We start from the raw sequence: 23,182 nt of genomic DNA, 5'->3' as shown, positions 1-23,182 counted from the left end.
GTTCGGAGTCCGTGATGGCCGGCGCCGAAAAATTTTTGCTTATATACGCCGTCTCGAGGCGCTTGCTCGAGCGCCATTGGCTGCTCGACTCGCCTACGTCACCCCGTTGCCCCTCCCCTCCTTCCTCTGGCTGCAGCCAACAGGCGGCTCACCTCAATCACTATTATCGCTGATTTTGCTCTATTTTTTGGATTTGTGCAAAAGTCATTTCACAGGGACGTGAAACAGACGAGTAGGCAACTGCAGTTTTGAAAGCGTTGTGAGAAAGCCGTGTCTACTCGACCACAAGCGTAAAGTAAGGGCAGGCAGGAGTTGCAATGCTACTAGTACGTCCGCTTGATGGGATATAGTCGGGAAATCGTGCGGGCATTCGTCAATTCGATTCACACAACTTCAACACCATGACTGGACGCGGCAAGGGAGGCAAGGGACTCGGAAAGGGTGGCGCCAAGCGTCATCGTAAGGTGCTACGTGACAACATCCAGGGCATCACCAAGCCCGCTATTCGTCGCTTAGCTCGTCGTGGCGGCGTGAAGCGTATTTCGGGTCTCATCTACGAAGAGACCCGTGGCGTCCTGAAGGTGTTCCTCGAGAACGTCATCCGTGATGCTGTAACCTACACGGAACACGCCAAGAGGAAGACCGTCACTGCTATGGACGTGGTGTACGCTCTGAAGCGCCAGGGTCGTACCCTCTACGGATTCGGCGGATAAGAGCTTGGCTAATCCATCGATTCCACCCACCACCACCTCAAAACGGGACCTAATTAGGTCCCTATACTTTTTTTACTGAAGGGCTTAATAGACGATAACATAAATTGTTTTGATATCAGCTAGCACATTGGGTCTTATGAAATCTATTTTTTATCCTCGCATGCTTAAAGGGACTCTGATTGGGGAGGGAGGGGGGGGGGGGGGAAGGTTTGTTACGTTATATACTAGCAGAGCAGGATCATTGGGGGGGGGGGGGGTGAGGGGAGAGAGAGAGAGAGAGAGAGAGAGAGAGAGAGAGAGATCTTTCCCAACTCTTCCTTTTTACATGAGTGAGCTACCCGTTTTATTCATTTTATCCTTCTCAGAGCTGTTTTGATAGTATCCAAATGATGGTAAATGAAAAGGGAGGACACGAATATCTACCCAGAATTCAGGACTGGCAATCGATATGCATGTTTGAGTGCGAATCTTTTTCTCTCTCAACTTAGGTATACGTTTATGTCGTACCTAAAAGCGAGAACCACACTATTGGGACAAGTATGCAAGGCCCAATTTTCCTAACAAGCACAGTTAATTTTGTTATTTTCGAACATTTCTTTCCAAATTGGTTTATCCAATTAACAGTATTATATTAAGATCATGAATTGCTGGGTTAGGTTAGGTTAGGTTAGCTTAGCTTAGGTTAGGTTAGGTTAGGTTAGGTTAGGTTAGCTTAGCTTGGGTTAGCTTAGGTTAGGTTAGGTTAGCTTAGCTTGGGTTAGCATAGGTTAGGTTAGGTTTGATTACATTTCTATGTTAGATTTAACTCAAATTCAAAACAATTGCAGTCATTCGGCTTGTTAGTCAACTTGCCTCTAATAGGGGCAATTTGTCTAACAAGACTATTTAGTTTTGTGTGCATATATATATATATATATATATATATATATATATATATATATATATATATATATATATATATATATATATATATATATATATATATATATATATATTATAGCTTCAAGACTCCGAACCAATATAGAAGCATCAAGAGGAAGTGCTTGTGTTATGGGCCAATAGGCCTTCTGCAGTTACTTCCATTCTTATGTTTTTATTCCCATTGGTTCGTGTTTTATCTTGTGTAAATGTCAATCACCTTACCCAAAACTTTGGTACCATATCACCTCACCCATGTGTATATATAAATATATATATATATATATATATATATATAATATATATTATATATATATATATATATATATATATATATATAATATACAGAGTAAATCTACCCCAAAAGTAATGATTTATTTGTCTACAAAACTAAACTCTTTTTGGAATCATATGAGGCCCCTCCACTGAGGGGGGAGGCCTGGATGTTTATTGTCATGTGTATTCATGCTGCTTGCATGTCGTCGTTTATTTTGCCTTTGTTGTTTTCTTGACAGCTTTCTTTGCCTTGGGTGGTTTGGGAGATTTTGAAGCTCTCTTTATTTTGGGCTTTTTGTTCCCAACAACAAGCTGCTGCTGCTGCTGCTTCTTTTTCAAGGCTGTAGGTGGTTTGTTGCTTGTGGCGGCTTTCTTGGGAGTTACCACGGCCTTCTTTGCTGCTGTAGATGGTTTCTTGGTTGTGGTGGCTTTCTTGGGAGTTAGAACGGCCCTCTTCTCTGCTACGGCCAGCTTGAATGATCCACTAGCTCCACTTCCCTTGGTCTGAACAAGAATGCCGTCAGCCACTGCTTTCTTGAGAAATCTTCGGATGTAAATGGCGATCTTGGCAGCCTCGACTTTGTTGTTGGCAACAACGTACTTCTTGATTGCTTGTAGAGACGAGCCCTTACGGTCTTTGAGTGCTGCGACCGCGGCTAGAACCATTTGACTAGTTTTCGGGTGAGCAACCTGGACGCGAGGTTTCCTGGTGGTGGCCACCACAGCAGCAGCAGCCGCAGCCTTCTTGGTAGGCTTTGCTTCTACCATGATGATGATGAGATAACCAAGGTGATGAGAGACGCTCAGACAGTCACGGGGGAATGATGCTGCCGCCGCTTGAGCCGAACCTATTTATGTGCCGGCACGGTACAGAAGCTGCAACCTGGCAACTCGTCCACCAATCACGATGGTTGGTTTTACGGCTCCGAAACCTGGATCCCATATCTTCTCTAAAATAGAAGCATTTGTTCATGTTCTTTGTAAAAGTATCATAAAGCAGGACAGATGAGACAAATATCATAAAAACTGAAGAGCAGATGAGCACACACATGTTTGTATTACAAAAGAAAATCCACAAATTCATTAGAAATTGGCAGGGCAGGCTGAGGAAGTAGGTAGATGTAAAATGTCTGTAAATGGCGAAAGAACATAAACCCAAGACTGAATAAACGATGTTAAATATCCATGCCAAGGAGACAAAAATATGTTAGGATACAATTACCATTAAGACACCACAAGCAGGTCCGTATCCTGCCGCGATGACTTAAAAGAGTTGGTTATTAGCCACAATGTGTAGGCAGTCTCATGCCAACGGCCATACCACGTTGAGAACACCGCTTCTCGTCCGATCAGCGAAGTTAAGCAACGTTGGGTTTGGTTAGTACTTGGATGGGTGACCGCCTGGGAACACCAAATGCTGTTGGCAATAATGTTTTTTGTTTTGTTTTGTTTTGTTTCGTTTGTTTTTGTTTGAATGGCTGGCTCCACGGGAAATTCACGGAGTTGTGTGGAATAAGGCCTGGTAAAATGAATTAATATGTATGTCATGTTTAAAACAAACTCGCTTAATATAGATATTGTGTGAGGCTTTATACAAAAACAAACAACCAAAACAAAACATGTTGTATATATATATAGCTTAATCCGGGTTTGAACTCGCAACTCCAAGAATACGCATCACTTATATACACTTTACCACTGGACCACTGCTGCAGGACACAAGCTTGATGCTGAGGTATCAATTTAATGACGTAAATGCCATTTCCACAAATAAATGATAATTAAAAAGTATTTGTATGTACAAATCTTTTCTGTTTAAAAGGCTACAATATCAGTTACTGATATAATTTGTGTTAATGTTTCTATACCCACAAGAAGGCATATTTTTGCTTATATGTAAAGGGTACGGAGAACGAATCCACAGACCATCATTCCCCTCCCCTTCCCTCCCCCCCCCCCCCCCCCAACTCCCACCTACTACCACCACCACCACCACCACCAATCACCACCAATCACCACCAATCACCACCAATCACCACCAATCACCACCACCACATCTAACCGAAAACCCCCTAACACATCAACCCTCCCCCCAATCAACAGGCGAAATAATAACCCTCAAATGCCTGCCTGCCTGCCTGCCTGCAAGCCAATACTAACGGTCTTCTCAGAAAGAAAATCTCTTTGTATCTGTATTACTTGATGAAATGTATGATTCTAATAATGAAAATAAATTTTGATGTCGGTTGTATGAGCATAATGACCAATATGCACATGATATGAATGAATTAAATAGTGTAGTTTTAAGTAATTAGGTTGTAGACACATTAAGCGGATATGATATTTGACGCGTCCAGAACTGGTGATTTTTGGTTTAGTTTTAAATGCACCACCACCACCACCACCACCATTGCTTCCCCAGAGCCTAATTAAGGACCGGTAAAAGGAGTCAATATGTATGTCATCTATAAAACCAAAGAATGAATAAAAAAACACACACACAAACCTACATAATAGTATTAGGAAGATTGTATGGCAAAAAAAAAAAAGTATTATTCCCATTGGGTCGTTTGAACTCGCGACTTCCAAAATACCAGCCACACACCTTACCACCCAGCCACCATAGAGTTGGTATAATTGTGCAACTTTAGTTATAAAAGTAAAGTTCTTATTGTCTCAAATCTTATTGTCTGTTCTATGAAAAGGCATGATGTAAATTATGTATTTTTTGAATGATTGAATTGTAGGCACATTAAGCGGATTCGATATTTGATATATCCAGAAAAGGTGATTTCTGTTCAGTTTTAAAATGCATCACCGTTAACGCTAAAGGACTGGTAAAACGACTCGATGTTTGTCATTTTTAAAATAAACACTAAAACTAGGCCCTTAACATATATAATGTTTGAATATAAATTGAATGCATATAAATACAAAGTGGGAGTGGCTGGCTGGCTGGCTGGCTGGCTGGCTGGCTGGCTGGCTGCCTGCCTGCCTGCCTGCCTGCCTGCCTGCCTGCCTGCCTGGCTGGCTGGCTGGCTGGCTGGCTGGCTGGCTGGCTGGCTGGCTGGCTGGCTGGCTGGCTGGCTGGCTGGCTGGCTGGCTGCCTGCCTGCCTGCCTGCCGCCCGCCCGCCCGCCCGCCCGCCCGCCCGCCTGCTTGCCTTGCCTTGCCTTGCCTTGCCTTGCCTGTCCTGTCCTGTTATTGCCTTGCCTTGCCTTGCCTTGCCTTGCCTTGCCCTGCCCTGCCCTGCCTTGGCTGCAGCTGGCTGGCTGGCCGTAAATCAACTCTTAACAACACCATACCACACCACACCATCACTCATCACCCATCACCCACCACCGGCCCCAGTCTCCCAGCCTCTCTTATATACCCGAGCAGGCCCTTTAAATTATTTGAATTGTTGCACTTCGGCCAATGGCAGGCACGATCGCTGCTGCTCAAACATATTCTGGTTCACAAGTATTATAATATATTATATTATATTATATTATATATATATATATATATATATATATATATATATATATATATATATATATATATATATATATATATATATATATATATATATATTCATGAAACACATTAAAACCTTGATCATTTATTCATTCATTACGTCTAGTGAAGAATTGCTTTTGTTCATTTGTATGATTAAAAATTAATATAATATGAATTCCTCGCTTAAAGTAAAATATAAAATATATATTGGATTTATATGATTGGTTAATATTCCAAGTGATGCTGAATATCCCCTATAATTTTGTTTTGTTTGTTTGTTATGTACACATTCCAAATGAAATCAATATAAATGTTATTATTAATGTTTGAAAGTTGATTGTCTACTTGAATCTCTCTATTAAAGTGTGTGTGGCTCCGGATGGAGCCTGGTTATGGTATTTGTCGTGGTGGGTGGCAGAAGTGCTTACTTCTTCTCTGTCTTCTTTGGCAAAAGAACTGCCTGAATGTTTGGAAGAACACCTCCCTGTGCAATGGTTACGCCAGACAGAAGTTTGTTGAGTTCTTCGTCGTTGCGGATGGCCAACTGCAAGTGACGTGGGATGATACGGGTCTTCTTGTTGTCACGTGCGGCATTACCGGCGAGCTCCAGAACTTCGGCAGCGAGGTATTCCATGACGGCTGCCAGGTAGACAGGAGCGCCAGCACCGACGCGTTCGGCGTAGTTGCCCTTACGCAGCAGACGGTGAATTCTGCCCACGGGGAACTGAAGTCCGGCCCTGCTGGAGCGAGACTTTGACTTGCCCTTCACTTTGCCTCCCTTGCCGCGTCCTGACATTGCTGCTGCTGTTGTGGGTTTGTGGTGTTTTATGCCGCCCCGCAGATCGAGCTTCGTGTTATATACCCCGCTCAGGATCAAGGGAGCCCGCCACTGACCAATCAGCGCGCTCCGCCACGCGACCCGCTCTGAGCTGAGTCGCGAGCGGGATATAAAAGGAAAGCTCGCCTCGCGCAAAAGTTCATTATTGTATCGCAACGCCAGCCAGCACGAGCATCATCATGCCACCCAAGGCATCTGGAAAGGCTGCCAAGAAGGCCGGAAAGGCCCAGAAGGCCATTGCCAAGGGCGATAAGAAAAAGAAGCGCAGGAGGAAGGAGAGCTACAGCATCTACATCTACAAAGTGCTGAAGCAGGTCCACCCCGACACTGGTATCTCTTCCAAAGCCATGTCGATCATGAACTCGTTCGTGAACGACATCTTCGAGCGCATCGCCGCCGAGGCTTCTCGCCTGGCCCACTACAACAAGCGTTCCACCATTACCAGTCGGGAGATCCAGACGGCTGTAAGGCTCCTGTTGCCCGGAGAACTGGCCAAGCACGCCGTCTCTGAGGGCACTAAGGCCGTCACCAAGTACACCTCCTCCAAGTAAACGGCTTACTTACTGCCCTGTGGTGGTGGCTTGGCCTCAAACCAACAAACTCGGCTCCATTGGAGCCACACTTTAATTTCTAAAGAGATTGTGAGTGTTAGACACCAATACTATTATAACAAAAACCTCTGTCACTGAAAGCAAATAGCTATAAAATGAGAATATTTATGAAACTGTCTGTGTGTGTTTCTCTCTCTCAGTCTCTGTCTGTCTGTCTGTCTGTCTGTCTCTGTCTTGTCTGTCTCTGTCTTGTCTGTCTGTCTGTCTGTCTGTGTCTCTCTCTCTCTCTCTCTCTCTCTCTCTCTCTCTCTTCTCTCTCTCTCTCTCTCTCTCTCTCTCTCTCTCTCTCTCTCTCTCTCTCTCTCTCTCTCAACACATATAAGCACTCGGTATCTTTTTTTTTTTCTAGAGATTAGAGATTCATTGTTATGTTCCACATTAGGATTACTATGCAGGCCACCCTCTTAGGTTTGAAAATGTCAAGAAAACGGTTAATTTAAAATGTCATCTCCTAACTTAACAGATTAAGCCAGAGGACCGAAAACAGAATAAAACAGGACTGGACAGTATGTCACTTATACAAGCTGCTTTTATTTCTAGTACAGTATGACAATTTTTATTTTGGGGGGGGGGGGGGGGGGGTGGGTGATCCTTGACAGTGCATAAGAGCGAAAAGCGACGGCGTTTTGTTTGTAAGAGAACAGGTTGTACTACAAATGACTTGATTTATTGATATCACGTGTATGTATGACACCTAAATTAGTGTATTTGTTTATTTATTTATTTATTTATTATATGTGTAGATGAAGGTTAATTCATATGACTGATGCTAGGAATGTCTGAAATCTCCTTAGAAGGATATTTTGGCCCTGAGAAGGGCCGAGTTTGGTGTATACTAGGGTGGTCGATTTAGCTTATGCACGCTCTCCACGGATACGGCGAGCAAGCTGAATGTCCTTTGGCATGATGGTGACACGCTTGGCGTGGATGGCACAGAGGTTAGTGTCCTCGAAGAGACCGACCAGGTAAGCCTCGGATGCCTCCTGTAAAGCCATGACGGCAGACGACTGGAAGCGAAGATCGGTCTTGAAGTCCTGGGCAATCTCGCGCACCAGACGCTGGAAGGGAAGTTTCCTGATGAGCAACTCGGTGCTCTTCTGGTAACGACGGATCTCACGCAGGGCGACCGTTCCGGGCCTGTAACGGTGAGGCTTCTTCACACCCCCTGTGGCAGGAGCAGACTTGCGTGCTGCCTTGGTGGCCAGCTGCTTACGAGGAGCCTTGCCTCCCGTGGACTTGCGAGCAGTCTGCTTGGTGCGAGCCATGGTGAACAACTGTGGTTTGTGATGGCCGGCGCCGAAAAATTTTTGCTTATATACGCCGTCTCGAGGCGCTTGCTCGAGCGCCATTGGCTGCTCGACTCGCCTACGTCACCCCGTTGCCCCTCCCCTCCTTCCTCTGGCTGCAGCCAACAGGCGGCTCACCTCAATCACTATTATCGCTGATTTTGCTCTATTTTTTGGATTTGTGCAAAAGTCATTTCACAGGGACGTGAAACAGACGAGTAGGCAACTGCAGTTTTGAAAGCGTTGTGAGAAAGCCGTGTCTACTCGACCACAAGCGTAAAGTAAGGGCAGGCAGGAGTTGCAATGCTACTAGTACGTCCGCTTGATGGGATATAGTCGGGAAATCGTGCGGGCATTCGTCAATTCGATTCACACAACTTCAACACCATGACTGGACGCGGCAAGGGAGGCAAGGGACTCGGAAAGGGTGGCGCCAAGCGTCATCGTAAGGTGCTACGTGACAACATCCAGGGCATCACCAAGCCCGCTATTCGTCGCTTAGCTCGTCGTGGCGGCGTGAAGCGTATTTCGGGTCTCATCTACGAAGAGACCCGTGGCGTCCTGAAGGTGTTCCTCGAGAACGTCATCCGTGATGCTGTAACCTACACGGAACACGCCAAGAGGAAGACCGTCACTGCTATGGACGTGGTGTACGCTCTGAAGCGCCAGGGTCGTACCCTCTACGGATTCGGCGGATAAGAGCTTGGCTAATCCATCGATTCCACCCACCACCACCTCAAAACGGGACCTAATTAGGTCCCTATACTTTTTTTACTGAAGGGCTTAATAGACGATAACATAAATTGTTTTGATATCAGCTAGCACATTGGGTCTTATGAAATCTATTTTTTATCCTCGCATGCTTAAAGGGACTCTGATTGGGGAGGGAGGGGGGGGGGGGGGGGAAGGTTTGTTACGTTATATACTAGCAGAGCAGGATCATTGGTGGGGGGGGGGGGGGGTGAGGGGGAGAGAGAGAGAGAGAGAGAGAGAGAGAGAGAGAGAGAGATCTTTCCCAACTCTTCCTTTTTACATGAGTGAGCTACCCGTTTTATTCATTTTATCCTTCTCAGAGCTGTTTTGATAGTATCCAAATGATGGTAAATGAAAAGGGAGGACACGAATATCTACCCAGAATTCAGGACTGGCAATCGATATGCATGTTTGAGTGCGAATCTTTTTCTCTCTCAACTTAGGTATACGTTTATGTCGTACCTAAAAGCGAGAACCACACTATTGGGACAAGTATGCAAGGCCCAATTTTCCTAACAAGCACAGTTAATTTTGTTATTTTCGAACATTTCTTTCCAAATTGGTTTATCCAATTAACAGTATTATATTAAGATCATGAATTGCTGGGTTAGGTTAGGTTAGGTTAGCTTAGCTTAGGTTAGGTTAGGTTAGGTTAGGTTAGGTTAGGTTAGCTTAGCTTGGGTTAGCTTAGGTTAGGTTAGGTTAGCTTAGCTTGGGTTAGCATAGGTTAGGTTAGGTTTGATTACATTTCTATGTTAGATTTAACTCAAATTCAAAACAATTGCAGTCATTCGGCTTGTTAGTCAACTTGCCTCTAATAGGGGCAATTTGTCTAACAAGACTATTTAGTTTTGTGTGCATATATATATATATATATATATATATATATATATATATATATATATATATATATATATATATATATATATATATATATATATATATATATTATAGCTTCAAGACTCCGAACCAATATAGAAGCATCAAGAGGAAGTGCTTGTGTTATGGGCCAATAGGCCTTCTGCAGTTACTTCCATTCTTATGTTTTTATTCCCATTGGTTCGTGTTTTATCTTGTGTAAATGTCAATCACCTTACCCAAAACTTTGGTACCATATCACCTCACCCATGTGTATATATAAATATATATATATATATATATATATATTATATATATATATATATATATATATATATATATATATATAATATACAGAGTAAATCTACCCCAAAAGTAATGATTTATTTGTCTACAAAACTAAACTCTTTTTGGAATCATATGAGGCCCCTCCACTGAGGGGGGAGGCCTGGATGTTTATTGTCATGTGTATTCATGCTGCTTGCATGTCGTCGTTTATTTTGCCTTTGTTGTTTTCTTGACAGCTTTCTTTGCCTTGGGTGGTTTGGGAGATTTTGAAGCTCTCTTTATTTTGGGCTTTTTGTTCCCAACAACAAGCTGCTGCTGCTGCTGCTTCTTTTTCAAGGCTGTAGGTGGTTTGTTGCTTGTGGCGGCTTTCTTGGGAGTTACCACGGCCTTCTTTGCTGCTGTAGATGGTTTCTTGGTTGTGGTGGCTTTCTTGGGAGTTAGAACGGCCCTCTTCTCTGCTACGGCCAGCTTGAATGATCCACTAGCTCCACTTCCCTTGGTCTGAACAAGAATGCCGTCAGCCACTGCTTTCTTGAGAAATCTTCGGATGTAAATGGCGATCTTGGCAGCCTCGACTTTGTTGTTGGCAACAACGTACTTCTTGATTGCTTGTAGAGACGAGCCCTTACGGTCTTTGAGTGCTGCGACCGCGGCTAGAACCATTTGACTAGTTTTCGGGTGAGCAACCTGGACGCGAGGTTTCCTGGTGGTGGCCACCACAGCAGCAGCAGCCGCAGCCTTCTTGGTAGGCTTTGCTTCTACCATGATGATGATGAGATAACCAAGGTGATGAGAGACGCTCAGACAGTCACGGGGGAATGATGCTGCCGCCGCTTGAGCCGAACCTATTTATGTGCCGGCACGGTACAGAAGCTGCAACCTGGCAACTCGTCCACCAATCACGACGGTTGGTTTTACGGCTCCGAAACCTGGATCCCATATCTTCTCTAAAATAGAAGCATTTGTTCATGTTCTTTGTAAAAGTATCATAAAGCAGGACAGATGAGACAAATATCATAAAAACTGAAGAGCAGATGAGCACACACATGTTTGTATTACAAAAGAAAATCCACAAATTCATTAGAAATTGGCAGGGCAGGCTGAGGAAGTAGGTAGATGTAAAATGTCTGTAAATGGCGAAAGAACATAAACCCAAGACTGAATAAACGATGTTAAATATCCATGCCAAGGAGACAAAAATATGTTAGGATACAATTACCATTAAGACACCACAAGCAGGTCCGTATCCTGCCGCGATGACTTAAAAGAGTTGGTTATTAGCCACAATGTGTAGGCAGTCTCATGCCAACGGCCATACCACGTTGAGAACACCGCTTCTCGTCCGATCAGCGAAGTTAAGCAACGTTGGGTTTGGTTAGTACTTGGATGGGTGACCGCCTGGGAACACCAAATGCTGTTGGCAATAATGTTTTTTGTTTTGTTTTGTTTTGTTTCGTTTGTTTTTGTTTGAATGGCTGGCTCCACGGGAAATTCACGGAGTTGTGTGGAATAAGGCCTGGTAAAATGAATTAATATGTATGTCATGTTTAAAACAAACTCGCTTAATATAGATATTGTGTGAGGCTTTATACAAAAACAAACAACCAAAACAAAACATGTTGTATATATATATAGCTTAATCCGGGTTTGAACTCGCAACTCCAAGAATACGCATCACTTATATACACTTTACCACTGGACCACTGCTGCAGGACACAAGCTTGATGCTGAGGTATCAATTTAATGACGTAAATGCCATTTCCACAAATAAATGATAATTAAAAAGTATTTGTATGTACAAATCTTTTCTGTTTAAAAGGCTACAATATCAGTTACTGATATAATTTGTGTTAATGTTTCTATACCCACAAGAAGGCATATTTTTGCTTATATGTAAAGGGTACGGAGAACGAATCCACAGACCATCATTCCCCTCCCCTTCCCCCCCCCCCCCCCCCCCCAACTCCCACCTACTACCACCACCACCACCACCACCAATCACCACCAATCACCACCAATCACCACCAATCACCACCAATCACCACCACCACATCTAACCGAAAACCCCCTAACACATCAACCCTCCCCCCAATCAACAGGCGAAATAATAACCCTCAAATGCCTGCCTGCCTGCCTGCCTGCAAGCCAATACTAACGGTCTTCTCAGAAAGAAAATCTCTTTGTATCTGTATTACTTGATGAAATGTATGATTCTAATAATGAAAATAAATTTTGATGTCGGTTGTATGAGCATAATGACCAATATGCACATGATATGAATGAATTAAATAGTGTAGTTTTAAGTAATTAGGTTGTAGACACATTAAGCGGATATGATATTTGACGCGTCCAGAACTGGTGATTTTTGGTTTAGTTTTAAATGCACCACCACCACCACCACCACCATTGCTTCCCCAGAGCCTAATTAAGGACCGGTAAAAGGAGTCAATATGTATGTCATCTATAAAACCAAAGAATGAATAAAAAAACACACACACAAACCTACATAATAGTATTAGGAAGATTGTATGGCAAAAAAAAAAAAGTATTATTCCCATTGGGTCGTTTGAACTCGCGACTTCCAAAATACCAGCCACACACCTTACCACCCAGCCACCATAGAGTTGGTATAATTGTGCAACTTTAGTTATAAAAGTAAAGTTCTTATTGTCTCAAATCTTATTGTCTGTTCTATGAAAAGGCATGATGTAAATTATGTATTTTTTGAATGATTGAATTGTAGGCACATTAAGCGGATTCGATATTTGATATATCCAGAAAAGGTGATTTCTGTTCAGTTTTAAAATGCATCACCGTTAACGCTAAAGGACTGGTAAAACGACTCGATGTTTGTCATTTTTAAAATAAACACTAAAACTAGGCCCTTAACATATATAATGTTTGAATATAAATTGAATGCATATAAATACAAAGTGGGAGTGGCTGGCTGGCTGGCTGGCTGGCTGGCTGGCTGGGGCTGGCTGCTGCCTGCCTGCCTGCCTGCCTGCCTGCCTGCCTGCCTGCTGGCTGGCTGGCTGGCTGGCTGGCTGGCTGGCTGGCTGGCTGGCTGGCTGGCTGGCTGGCTGGCTGGCTGGCTGGCTGGCTGCCTGCCTGCCTGCCCGCCCGCCCGCCCGCCCGCCCGCCCGCCCGCCTGCTTGCCTTGCCTTGCCTTGCCTTGCCTTGCCTGTCCTGTCCTGTTATTGCCTTGCCTTGCCTTGCCTTGCCTTGCCTTGCCTTGCCCTGCCCTGCCCTGCCTTGGCTGCAGCTGGCTGGCTGGCCGTAAATCAACTCTTAACAACACCATACCACACCACACCATCACTCATCACCCATCACCCACCACCGGCCCCAGTCTCCCAGCCTCTCTTATATACCCGAGCAGGCCCTTTAAATTATTTGAATTGTTGCACTTCGGCCAATGGCAGGCACGATCGCTGCTGCTCAAACATATTCTGGTTCACAAGTATTATAATATATTATATATATTATATTATTATATATATATATATATATATATATATATATATATATTATATATATATATATATAATATATATATATATATATATATATATATATATTCATGAAACACATTAAAACCTTGATCATTTATTCATTCATTACGTCTAGTGAAGAATTGCTTTTGTTCATTTGTATGATTAAAAATTAATATAATATGAATTCCTCGCTTAAAGTAAAATATAAAATATATATTGGATTTATATGATTGGTTAATATTCCAAGTGATGCTGAATATCCCCTATAATTTGTTTTGTTTGTTTGTTATGTACACATTCCAAATGAAATCAATATAAATGTTATTATTAATGTTTGAAAGTTGATTGTCTACTTGAATCTCTCTATTAAAGTGTGTGTGGCTCCGGATGGAGCCTGGTTATGGTATTTGTCGTGGTGGGTGGCAGAAGTGCTTACTTCTTCTCTGTCTTCTTTGGCAAAAGAACTGCCTGAATGTTTGGAAGAACACCTCCCTGTGCAATGGTTACGCCAGACAGAAGTTTGTTGAGTTCTTCGTCGTTGCGGATGGCCAACTGCAAGTGACGTGGGATGATACGGGTCTTCTTGTTGTCACGTGCGGCATTACCGGCGAGCTCCAGAACTTCGGCAGCGAGGTATTCCATGACGGCTGCCAGGTAGACAGGAGCGCCAGCACCGACGCGTTCGGCGTAGTTGCCCTTACGCAGCAGACGGTGAATTCTGCCCACGGGGAACTGAAGTCCGGCCCTGCTGGAGCGAGACTTTGACTTGCCCTTCACTTTGCCTCCCTTGCCGCGTCCTGACATTGCTGCTGCTGTTGTGGGTTTGTGGTGTTTTATGCCGCCCCGCAGATCGAGCTTCGTGTTATATACCCCGCTCAGGATCAAGGGAGCCCGCCACTGACCAATCAGCGCGCTCCGCCACGCGACCCGCTCTGAGCTGAGTCGCGAGCGGGATATAAAAGGAAAGCTCGCCTCGCGCAAAAGTTCATTATTGTATCGCAACGCCAGCCAGCACGAGCATCATCATGCCACCCAAGGCATCTGGAAAGGCTGCCAAGAAGGCCGGAAAGGCCCAGAAGGCCATTGCCAAGGGCGATAAGAAAAAGAAGCGCAGGAGGAAGGAGAGCTACAGCATCTACATCTACAAAGTGCTGAAGCAGGTCCACCCCGACACTGGTATCTCTTCCAAAGCCATGTCGATCATGAACTCGTTCGTGAACGACATCTTCGAGCGCATCGCCGCCGAGGCTTCTCGCCTGGCCCACTACAACAAGCGTTCCACCATTACCAGTCGGGAGATCCAGACGGCTGTAAGGCTCCTGTTGCCCGGAGAACTGGCCAAGCACGCCGTCTCTGAGGGCACTAAGGCCGTCACCAAGTACACCTCCTCCAAGTAAACGGCTTACTTACTGCCCTGTGGTGGTGGCTTGGCCTCAAACCAACAAACTCGGCTCCATTGGAGCCACACTTTAATTTCTAAAGAGATTGTGAGTGTTAGACACCAATACTATTATAACAAAAACCTCTGTCACTGAAAGCAAATAGCTATAAAATGAGAATATTTATGAAACTGTCTGTGTGTGTTTCTCTCTCTCAGTCTCTGTCTGTCTGTCTGTCTGTCTGTCTCTGTCTTGTCTGTCTCTGTCTTGTCTGTCTGTCTGTCTGTCTGTGTCTCTCTCTCTCTCTCTCTCTCTCTCTCTCTCTCTCTCTCTCTCTCTCTCTCTCTCTCTCTCTCTCTCTCTCTCTCTCTCTCTCTCTCTCTCTCTCTCTCTCAACACATATAAGCACTCGGTATCTTTTTTTTTTCTAGAGATTAGAGATTCATTGTTATGTTCCACATTAGGATTACTATGCAGGCCACCCTCTTAGGTTTGAAAATGTCAAGAAAACGGTTAATTTAAAATGTCATCTCCTAACTTAACAGATTAAGCCAGAGGACCGAAAACAGAATAAAACAGGACTGGACAGTATGTCACTTATACAAGCTGCTTTTATTTCTAGTACAGTATGACAATTTTTATTTGGGGGGGGGGGGGGGGGGTGGGTGATCCTTGACAGTGCATAAGAGCGAAAAGCGACGGCGTTTTGTTTGTAAGAGAACAGGTTGTACTACAAATGACTTGATTTATTGATATCACGTGTATGTATGACACCTAAATTAGTGTATTTGTTTATTTATTTATTTATTTATTATATGTGTAGATGAAGGTTAATTCATATGACTGATGCTAGGAATGTCTGAAATCTCCTTAGAAGGATATTTTGGCCCTGAGAAGGGCCGAGTTTGGTGTATACTAGGGTGGTCGATTTAGCTTATGCACGCTCTCCACGGATACGGCGAGCAAGCTGAATGTCCTTTGGCATGATGGTGACACGCTTGGCGTGGATGGCACAGAGGTTAGTGTCCTCGAAGAGACCGACCAGGTAAGCCTCGGATGCCTCCTGTAAAGCCATGACGGCAGACGACTGGAAGCGAAGATCGGTCTTGAAGTCCTGGGCAATCTCGCGCACCAGACGCTGGAAGGGAAGTTTCCTGATGAGCAACTCGGTGCTCTTCTGGTAACGACGGATCTCACGCAGGGCGACCGTTCCGGGCCTGTAACGGTGAGGCTTCTTCACACCCCCTGTGGCAGGAGCAGACTTGCGTGCTGCCTTGGTGGCCAGCTGCTTACGAGGAGCCTTGCCTCCCGTGGACTTGCGAGCAGTCTGCTTGGTGCGAGCCATGGTGAACAACTGTGGTTTGTGATGGCCGGCGCCGAAAAATTTTTGCTTATATACGCCGTCTCGAGGCGCTTGCTCGAGCGCCATTGGCTGCTCGACTCGCCTACGTCACCCCGTTGCCCCTCCCCTCCTTCCTCTGGCTGCAGCCAACAGGCGGCTCACCTCAATCACTATTATCGCTGATTTTGCTCTATTTTTTGGATTTGTGCAAAAGTCATTTCACAGGGACGTGAAACAGACGAGTAGGCAACTGCAGTTTTGAAAGCGTTGTGAGAAAGCCGTGTCTACTCGACCACAAGCGTAAAGTAAGGGCAGGCAGGAGTTGCAATGCTACTAGTACGTCCGCTTGATGGGATATAGTCGGGAAATCGTGCGGGCATTCGTCAATTCGATTCACACAACTTCAACACCATGACTGGACGCGGCAAGGGAGGCAAGGGACTCGGAAAGGGTGGCGCCAAGCGTCATCGTAAGGTGCTACGTGACAACATCCAGGGCATCACCAAGCCCGCTATTCGTCGCTTAGCTCGTCGTGGCGGCGTGAAGCGTATTTCGGGTCTCATCTACGAAGAGACCCGTGGCGTCCTGAAGGTGTTCCTCGAGAACGTCATCCGTGATGCTGTAACCTACACGGAACACGCCAAGAGGAAGACCGTCACTGCTATGGACGTGGTGTACGCTCTGAAGCGCCAGGGTCGTACCCTCTACGGATTCGGCGGATAAGAGCTTGGCTAATCCATCGATTCCACCCACCACCACCTCAAAACGGGACCTAATTAGGTCCCTATACTTTTTTTACTGAAGGGCTTAATAGACGATAACATAAATTGTTTTGATATCAGCTAGCACATTGGGTCTTATGAAATCTATTTTTTATCCTCGCATGCTTAAAGGGACTCTGATTGGGGAGGGGGGGGGGGGGGGGGAAGGTTTGTTACGTTATATACTAGCAGAGCAGGATCATTGGTGGGGGGGGGGGGGGTGAGGGGAGAGAGAGAGAGAGAGAGAGAGAGAGAGAGAGAGAGAGAGAGATCTTTCCCAACTCTTCCTTTTTACATGAGTGAGCTACCCGTTTTATTCATTTTATCCTTCTCAGAGCTGTTTTGATAGTATCCAAATGATGGTAAATGAAAAGGGAGGACACGAATATCTACCCAGAATTCAGGACTGGCAATCGATATGCATGTTTGAGTGCGAATCTTTTTCTCTCTCAACTTAGGTATACGTTTATGTCGTACCTAAAAGCGAGAACCACACTATTGGGACAAGTATGCAAGGCCCAATTTTCCTAACAAGCACAGTTAATTTTGTTATTTTCGAACATTTCTTTCCAAATTGGTTTATCCAATTAACAGTATTATATTAAGATCATGAATTGCTGGGTTAGGTTAGGTTAGGTTAGCTTAGCTTAGGTTAGGTTAGGTTAGGTTAGGTTAGGTTAGGTTAGCTTAGCTTGGGTTAGCTTAGGTTAGGTTAGGTTAGCTTAGCTTGGGTTAGCATAGGTTAGGTTAGGTTTGATTACATTTCTATGTTAGATTTAACTCAAATTCAAAACAATTGCAGTCATTCGGCTTGTTAGTCAACTTGCCTCTAATAGGGGCAATTTGTCTAACAAGACTATTTAGTTTTGTGTGCATATATATATATATATATATATATATATATATATATATATATATATATATATATATATATATATATATATATATATATATATATATTATAGCTTCAAGACTCCGAACCAATATAGAAGCATCAAGAGGAAGTGCTTGTGTTATGGGCCAATAGGCCTTCTGCAGTTACTTCCATTCTTATGTTTTTATTCCCATTGGTTCGTGTTTTATCTTGTGTAAATGTCAATCACCTTACCCAAAACTTTGGTACCATATCACCTCACCCATGTGTATATATAAATATATATATATATATATATATATATATATATATATATATATATATATATATATATATATATATATATAATATACAGAGTAAATCTACCCCAAAAGTAATGATTTATTTGTCTACAAAACTAAACTCTTTTTGGAATCATATGAGGCCCCTCCACTGAGGGGGGAGGCCTGGATGTTTATTGTCATGTGTATTCATGCTGCTTGCATGTCGTCGTTTATTTTGCCTTTGTTGTTTTCTTGACAGCTTTCTTTGCCTTGGGTGGTTTGGGAGATTTTGAAGCTCTCTTTATTTTGGGCTTTTTGTTCCCAACAACAAGCTGCTGCTGCTGCTGCTTCTTTTTCAAGGCTGTAGGTGGTTTGTTGCTTGTGGCGGCTTTCTTGGGAGTTACCACGGCCTTCTTTGCTGCTGTAGATGGTTTCTTGGTTGTGGTGGCTTTCTTGGGAGTTAGAACGGCCCTCTTCTCTGCTACGGCCAGCTTGAATGATCCACTAGCTCCACTTCCCTTGGTCTGAACAAGAATGCCGTCAGCCACTGCTTTCTTGAGAAATCTTCGGATGTAAATGGCGATCTTGGCAGCCTCGACTTTGTTGTTGGCAACAACGTACTTCTTGATTGCTTGTAGAGACGAGCCCTTACGGTCTTTGAGTGCTGCGACCGCGGCTAGAACCATTTGACTAGTTTTCGGGTGAGCAACCTGGACGCGAGGTTTCCTGGTGGTGGCCACCACAGCAGCAGCAGCCGCAGCCTTCTTGGTAGGCTTTGCTTCTACCATGATGATGATGAGATAACCAAGGTGATGAGAGACGCTCAGACAGTCACGGGGGAATGATGCTGCCGCCGCTTGAGCCGAACCTATTTATGTGCCGGCACGGTACAGAAGCTGCAACCTGGCAACTCGTCCACCAATCACGACGGTTGGTTTTACGGCTCCGAAACCTGGATCCCATATCTTCTCTAAAATAGAAGCATTTGTTCATGTTCTTTGTAAAAGTATCATAAAGCAGGACAGATGAGACAAATATCATAAAAACTGAAGAGCAGATGAGCACACACATGTTTGTATTACAAAAGAAAATCCACAAATTCATTAGAAATTGGCAGGGCAGGCTGAGGAAGTAGGTAGATGTAAAATGTCTGTAAATGGCGAAAGAACATAAACCCAAGACTGAATAAACGATGTTAAATATCCATGCCAAGGAGACAAAAATATGTTAGGATACAATTACCATTAAGACACCACAAGCAGGTCCGTATCCTGCCGCGATGACTTAAAAGAGTTGGTTATTAGCCACAATGTGTAGGCAGTCTCATGCCAACGGCCATACCACGTTGAGAACACCGCTTCTCGTCCGATCAGCGAAGTTAAGCAACGTTGGGTTTGGTTAGTACTTGGATGGGTGACCGCCTGGGAACACCAAATGCTGTTGGCAATAATGTTTTTTGTTTTGTTTTGTTTTGTTTCGTTTGTTTTTGTTTGAATGGCTGGCTCCACGGGAAATTCACGGAGTTGTGTGGAATAAGGCCTGGTAAAATGAATTAATATGTATGTCATGTTTAAAACAAACTCGCTTAATATAGATATTGTGTGAGGCTTTATACAAAAACAAACAACCAAAACAAAACATGTTGTATATATATATAGCTTAATCCGGGTTTGAACTCGCAACTCCAAGAATACGCATCACTTATATACACTTTACCACTGGACCACTGCTGCAGGACACAAGCTTGATGCTGAGGTATCAATTTAATGACGTAAATGCCATTTCCACAAATAAATGATAATTAAAAAGTATTTGTATGTACAAATCTTTTCTGTTTAAAAGGCTACAATATCAGTTACTGATATAATTTGTGTTAATGTTTCTATACCCACAAGAAGGCATATTTTTGCTTATATGTAAAGGGTACGGAGAACGAATCCACAGACCATCATTCCCCTCCCCTTCCCTCCCCCCCCCCCCCCCCCCCCAACTCCCACCTACTACCACCACCACCACCACCACCAATCACCACCAATCACCACCAATCACCACCAATCACCACCAATCACCACCACCACATCTAACCGAAAACCCCCTAACACATCAACCCTCCCCCCAATCAACAGGCGAAATAATAACCCTCAAATGCCTGCCTGCCTGCCTGCCTGCAAGCCAATACTAACGGTCTTCTCAGAAAGAAAATCTCTTTGTATCTGTATTACTTGATGAAATGTATGATTCTAATAATGAAAATAAATTTTGATGTCGGTTGTATGAGCATAATGACCAATATGCACATGATATGAATGAATTAAATAGTGTAGTTTTAAGTAATTAGGTTGTAGACACATTAAGCGGATATGATATTTGACGCGTCCAGAACTGGTGATTTTTGGTTTAGTTTTAAATGCACCACCACCACCACCACCACCATTGCTTCCCCAGAGCCTAATTAAGGACCGGTAAAAGGAGTCAATATGTATGTCATCTATAAAACCAAAGAATGAATAAAAAAACACACACACAAACCTACATAATAGTATTAGGAAGATTGTATGGCAAAAAAAAAAAAGTATTATTCCCATTGGGTCGTTTGAACTCGCGACTTCCAAAATACCAGCCACACACCTTACCACCCAGCCACCATAGAGTTGGTATAATTGTGCAACTTTAGTTATAAAAGTAAAGTTCTTATTGTCTCAAATCTTATTGTCTGTTCTATGAAAAGGCATGATGTAAATTATGTATTTTTTGAATGATTGAATTGTAGGCACATTAAGCGGATTCGATATTTGATATATCCAGAAAAGGTGATTTCTGTTCAGTTTTAAAATGCATCACCGTTAACGCTAAAGGACTGGTAAAACGACTCGATGTTTGTCATTTTTAAAATAAACACTAAAACTAGGCCCTTAACATATATAATGTTTGAATATAAATTGAATGCATATAAATACAAAGTGGGAGTGGCTGGCTGGCTGGGGCTGGCTGGCTGGCTGGCTGGCTGGCTGCCTGCCTGCCTGCCTGCCTGCCTGCCTGCCTGCCTGCCTGTGGCTGGCTGGCTGGCTGGCTGCTGGCTGGCTGGCTGGCTGGCTGGCTGGCTGGCTGGCTGGCTGGGCTGGCTGGCTGCCTGCCTGCCTGCCTGCCCGCCCGCCCGCCCGCCCGCCCGCCCGCCCGCCTGCTTGCCTTGCCTTGCCTTGCCTTGCCTTGCCTGTCCTGTCCTGTTATTGCCTTGCCTTGCCTTGCCTTGCCTTGCCTTGCCCTGCCCTGCCCTGCCTTGGCTGCAGCTGGCTGGCTGGCCGTAAATCAACTCTTAACAACACCATACCACACCACACCATCACTCATCACCCATCACCCACCACCGGCCCCAGTCTCCCAGCCTCTCTTATATACCCGAGCAGGCCCTTTAAATTATTTGAATTGTTGCACTTCGGCCAATGGCAGGCACGATCGCTGCTGCTCAAACATATTCTGGTTCACAAGTATTATAATATATTATATTATATTATATTATATATATATATATATATATATATATAATATATATATATATATATATATATATATAATATATATAATATATATATATATATATTCATGAAACACATTAAAACCTTGATCATTTATTCATTCATTACGTCTAGTGAAGAATTGCTTTTGTTCATTTGTATGATTAAAAATTAATATAATATGAATTCCTCGCTTAAAGTAAAATATAAAATATATATTGGATTTATATGATTGGTTAATATTCCAAGTGATGCTGAATATCCCCTATAATTTGTTTTTTGTTTGTTTGTATGTACACATTCCAAATGAAATCAATATAAATGTTATTATTAATGTTTGAAAGTTGATTGTCTACTTGAATCTCTCTATTAAAGTGTGTGTGGCTCCGGATGGAGCCTGGTTATGGTATTTGTCGTGGTGGGTGGCAGAAGTGCTTACTTCTTCTCTGTCTTCTTTGGCAAAAGAACTGCCTGAATGTTTGGAAGAACACCTCCCTGTGCAATGGTTACGCCAGACAGAAGTTTGTTGAGTTCTTCGTCGTTGCGGATGGCCAACTGCAAGTGACGTGGGATGATACGGGTCTTCTTGTTGTCACGTGCGGCATTACCGGCGAGCTCCAGAACTTCGGCAGCGAGGTATTCCATGACGGCTGCCAGGTAGACAGGAGCGCCAGCACCGACGCGTTCGGCGTAGTTGCCCTTACGCAGCAGACGGTGAATTCTGCCCACGGGGAACTGAAGTCCGGCCCTGCTGGAGCGAGACTTTGACTTGCCCTTCACTTTGCCTCCCTTGCCGCGTCCTGACATTGCTGCTGCTGTTGTGGGTTTGTGGTGTTTTATGCCGCCCCGCAGATCGAGCTTCGTGTTATATACCCCGCTCAGGATCAAGGGAGCCCGCCACTGACCAATCAGCGCGCTCCGCCACGCGACCCGCTCTGAGCTGAGTCGCGAGCGGGATATAAAAGGAAAGCTCGCCTCGCGCAAAAGTTCATTATTGTATCGCAACGCCAGCCAGCACGAGCATCATCATGCCACCCAAGGCATCTGGAAAGGCTGCCAAGAAGGCCGGAAAGGCCCAGAAGGCCATTGCCAAGGGCGATAAGAAAAAGAAGCGCAGGAGGAAGGAGAGCTACAGCATCTACATCTACAAAGTGCTGAAGCAGGTCCACCCCGACACTGGTATCTCTTCCAAAGCCATGTCGATCATGAACTCGTTCGTGAACGACATCTTCGAGCGCATCGCCGCCGAGGCTTCTCGCCTGGCCCACTACAACAAGCGTTCCACCATTACCAGTCGGGAGATCCAGACGGCTGTAAGGCTCCTGTTGCCCGGAGAACTGGCCAAGCACGCCGTCTCTGAGGGCACTAAGGCCGTCACCAAGTACACCTCCTCCAAGTAAACGGCTTACTTACTGCCCTGTGGTGGTGGCTTGGCCTCAAACCAACAAACTCGGCTCCATTGGAGCCACACTTTAATTTCTAAAGAGATTGTGAGTGTTAGACACCAATATAT

General features: G+C 44.2%; 3 non-coding genes across 3 annotated transcripts; all 3 read left to right on the top strand.

The window, feature by feature from the left end:
* Positions 1-3,214: 3,214 nt before the first annotated feature.
* LOC138360480 (5S ribosomal RNA) lies at positions 3,215-3,333 on the top strand. Its single transcript, XR_011226421.1, has one exon. It is a non-coding gene; the product is annotated as a 5S ribosomal RNA (ribosomal RNA).
* Positions 3,334-11,345: 8,012 nt separating this feature from the next.
* LOC138360479 (5S ribosomal RNA) lies at positions 11,346-11,464 on the top strand. The gene has a single exon (XR_011226420.1). It is a non-coding gene; the product is annotated as a 5S ribosomal RNA (ribosomal RNA).
* Positions 11,465-19,484: 8,020 nt separating this feature from the next.
* Positions 19,485-19,603, top strand: LOC138360478 (5S ribosomal RNA). Its single transcript, XR_011226419.1, has one exon. It is a non-coding gene; the product is annotated as a 5S ribosomal RNA (ribosomal RNA).
* Positions 19,604-23,182: the final 3,579 nt, after the last annotated feature.

Source organism: Procambarus clarkii, unplaced genomic scaffold (genome assembly GCF_040958095.1).
Source record: "Procambarus clarkii isolate CNS0578487 unplaced genomic scaffold, FALCON_Pclarkii_2.0 HiC_scaffold_112, whole genome shotgun sequence".
Classification (NCBI taxonomy): Eukaryota; Metazoa; Arthropoda; class Malacostraca; order Decapoda; family Cambaridae; genus Procambarus; species Procambarus clarkii.
Note: the sequence above shows the minus strand (reverse complement) of the source record. Positions and strands in the feature narration are given on the sequence as shown.